Below are 4148 nucleotides of genomic sequence, written 5' to 3' on the forward strand. Positions count from 1 at the left end.
TAGTATAGGGTAATGAGTTCTACCCTGCTATAGCCAGAGTGAAATTGGTGTGAAAATGAGACAAGTCTTATTTAAGTGCATTAGACATCCCCATGTCAGTAGAGTTGTAAACATTTAACAAAAGTACATCCTTATCCTTCATATGTTTCATTACAAAACCACAGTATATTCAGATATATTCCCTAACACTATGGTCCACTAATAACACTAAAGCATGTTCCAGCTAATCCAATTAATTCCCGTGATTATCTCTACGGGAATGTCATTTCTAGTGTGAGACAGGAGAAGCTGAATGAATGGACCTGTGCAGGTGATGTTGGCATTAGCTACAGTACTATAGCATGCTATTTTTAGACTGTGGCTGGCAGGCCCTTTTCTCCAATGGAGTGGAAAAATCTTTAATGGTCGGATGTCCCATTCTGTCAGTCTGTGTCACTTTGGTAGTTTATGTTTGTGTGAAAATGGAGTGAGTATGTGTCCCCCCTGCGCACACGCACACACACACGCACGCACGCACGCACGCTCGCACGCACGCACGCACGCACGCACGCACGCACGCACGCACGCACGCACGCACGCACGCACGCACGCACGCACACACACACACACACACACACACCCTTTATATCTCCATGGATTCTGAAATAATAAAGGCAATAATTTGCTCTGCTGTCTCTCTTGAAAAGCACGCTGGCTGTGTTGTGTTCTCAACATTTGTTGACAGGGAGGGGCTACAGCATCCGATTCAAAATGTGGGCATTGGTAGGAAGTAAAGACCGACCTTGCCAACATTAACAAACTCAATGCAAGTTGCTTTACTGAAGGGCCTTTAAATGATCTATGTTATTGATGAATTTCTTCACAAATCTAGCAGTTTATAGTATGTTGATAGTCAACTATCTCACAGCTTAATTGCATGTAGCAGTCCCTGCTTCTCAAGTAGACCAAGTAATTAACAAATAATGAATCGTCATTTTAATTGCAAGAAAATACAATTTCTCTCTTGGCAGGATATGGTATTGTGGACAGCAACATCATTTTCTGAGAACTGTTCTTGAAAGCAAATGTAGCCTTTTCTTGTGTCAGTAATTATCTTATATCTCTCTAATTATAAGTCATTGATAATGTTCAAGTGATGAAGCCCTTCTGGTACTTAAGCAGGCTAATACCACAGATTTAACGTTTGCATAGGGTTATACTAATGTCTACTGTCAAACAGCATTAGGCTACCTCAACAGAACATGTGATGGTAAAGTTCTGTCCACTGATGGAACAGATGTCTTCTCAAAGTATGACCCAGGGACCCTCATGGTTCATTGAGAAGGTCCAAAAGGACCCTTAGAGGTCTGTAACTCTAAGAGTTACCGGTAGGTCCTTGAAATTTAAGTGTTTGAGAACTACTGGCTGAGCTACATTTTTGCTGCTTGCTGGTTTGACTAACCATTGCTTGTGTAGTGATACGCGGAAGCGGGGATTGAACCCGGGACTCCCACTCGCCAGTCCAACGCACAACCAGTCGTGCTAATAGGGCTGAGCCCGATTAGCAGGGCTGTTGTCGCTGGTTCATGGCTGGTACTAACTGTGGGGGCTACAATCACCCCCTGATCTTTTGGAGCGCGCCCTCGCGCTTCACACTTCACGCCACGGACCACCGCACGCGACGTGGACCTGTCCCTCACGCGAGGATATCACACTCCTCATCCTGCCGACAACGCCAGATTGTAGTGATACGCGGAAGCGGGGATTGAACCCGGGACTCCCACTCGCCAGTCCAACGCACAACCAGTCGTGCTAATAGGGCTGAGCCCGATTAGCAGGGCTGTTGTCGCTGGTTCATGGCTGGTACTAACTGTGGGGGCTACACTTGGTTAGCAGATACCAGGTACCAGAACTCCCTTATTCATGGGTTGCATTTGTAGTCCTAATCCGGCCAAATTGAGGACCAACACAGGTGTTCAATTTGTCTGATTGGCATAGAACCAATGTTCTACGTTAATCAAAACACCTGTGTTGGTCCTCAAAATGGCTGGTGTAGGACTACAAATGCAACCCATGAATACACTTATATGATTACTTCATTGCACGTGGTGTCACGCACTGAAAATGCAACTGTCCCTTTTTCTTCCATTCTGATTGCTCTGAGGGCATTATGTTAGCACATGACAAGCCAACAGGAGCCTCCCGTCATCTTTATTTGGGTAAAGAAAGAAATCCCCTATAAAAGGTCAGAGAGATTGTTATTTTAAAGGGATAGTTCACCCAAAATATAACCTTTTTTCTATTGATTGATGGAGACTTGAATTCAAGGATATTGTTTTGTTTTTGTTGCATTCCTAAGCAAATCATTTGATGACCAGCCGTGGTTCCAGCTGGCATAGCATTCTGCATCGGCTATACCTACAACAAAGACAGAGGAAGTCGGGAAAGTTGATATCAAATTATTTTATCATGTCGAAAATGAATGTCACATAGCCACATACACAAACAGCATAGACCCGAGATGCCATTCTCTGATTGTGCCATGAATAAAATTTCTCACAGAAAAAAAAGAAAGAAAGAAAGAAACACAACCATGCCCGTTACAAACTCATGACCAGCATTACCGACAAATTCATCAGGCTCTCACTGTTAAGTGCTTGAATCCACATCTCATTCAGCTTTACATTCAACACTGTGCTGTGCCAAAACAAAAACAAAAAAAAAACATGGCCGCCGATCAAACAGAGAGAATTGTCCACTAGTACAGGAAGGTTGTGATGTTTCTATAGGCTAATACAGTACAGGAGGGAGGGTTGGTTGTGTGGATTACCGCATTATGATGTCACAGTACAGCAGGGAGGAAGCAGCAGGAGGGGACATGATCACCAAAAGGATGTAGCGGGGGTGGGCGTTTACACATTCTGCATCTGGCTTATGAAAAGACCCGCCCCCACCTGCCTCCGATTGGCCTACCGAACGTTTCGTTTGCAAAGCCTAAAAGCCAAAGAGAACCCTAATTGTTATTGTTATATTGTATGTTATTTATATGTTCCAATATTCCATGCCAAAAACACAAATCGTTAATTGCAATCTTCTGATTACAATCAGATCCGAATTACTCAAAGGACATTTTCAGTATTAGATTATATTGATTATGATTTGAACTCTAGTTACATTTTAAATTCTAACTAAATTCACACTCGGATTTGTGAAATAAATCGGATTTTACTGCAGTCTAAACAGTACAGACAGGACATTTTAATTTAATTCAATTACATGAAATGTTTTACAAATTATTGCGATTAACAATTCATTCTTTTGGCATTGAATATTGGAACATACAAATAACAATTACATTTCTGTTTGGCTTTTAGGCATTGCAAACAAAACCCTTGGTAGGCTGGTCAGAGGCAGGTGGGAGCGAGTCTTTTTGTAAACCCGATGCAGAATGCATATACGTGGGTTGTGGGGTGTGGGGGGGAGGGGGGTGTGGGTGTCCAGAACTCAGGGTACAAGATCTGGGGTGCAATTCAATTCAACAGGTCAGTTGAGGGAGCGCTGCTAGCTCCAATGATTGCATACCGTCGTTGTCGGCTGAAAACCTCGTATCTCCAAGTTTCAAACAGCAGATCACAGCAGATCACAACGCCTCGCGGTGCTCGGCGTTGTGTGCTTGTAGATCGTCTGTGTTCACTAGTTTAAATCATTTTTTAAATGATAAATGCAAAACAAACGGTTTTGGACATACAAGGTTTTCACCCGACAACGACGATACTGTTAATAGACTTCGATGCGTCCAATGTCTGGGGGCATCATAATCTTGACCCTTACGCTCAACGGTTGTTTAATAACCATGGAAACCATGTAACCCAGGAGATCAAGCTCAATCCACAAGTTTTGTGTTAATTATGAGTCACTGCAGTGACTTACATGTAAAGCCAATAGTGCCATGCGTGAACGTCTTTACTGGAATGAAAGACTTTGTTTTATATTCTAGACATTGGCCAGTGGTGGTTCTCCAGTTACGGACCCCCGATGATGATGGCGGCTGTCCTCTCCTGTTTTTTCCAGGGCAGAATGTGAAGGGAGAGAGTATGTCTGCTGTCCAAGGATGGTGGACAGAGAGCATGGTGGGGTATTTCATGCTGCTATTCCATTGTTTCAACAGT

The sequence above is a fragment of the Nannobrachium achirus genome (genome assembly GCF_963921795.1).
Source record: "Nannobrachium achirus genome assembly, chromosome: 4".
Taxonomy (NCBI): Eukaryota; Metazoa; Chordata; class Actinopteri; order Myctophiformes; family Myctophidae; genus Nannobrachium; species Nannobrachium achirus.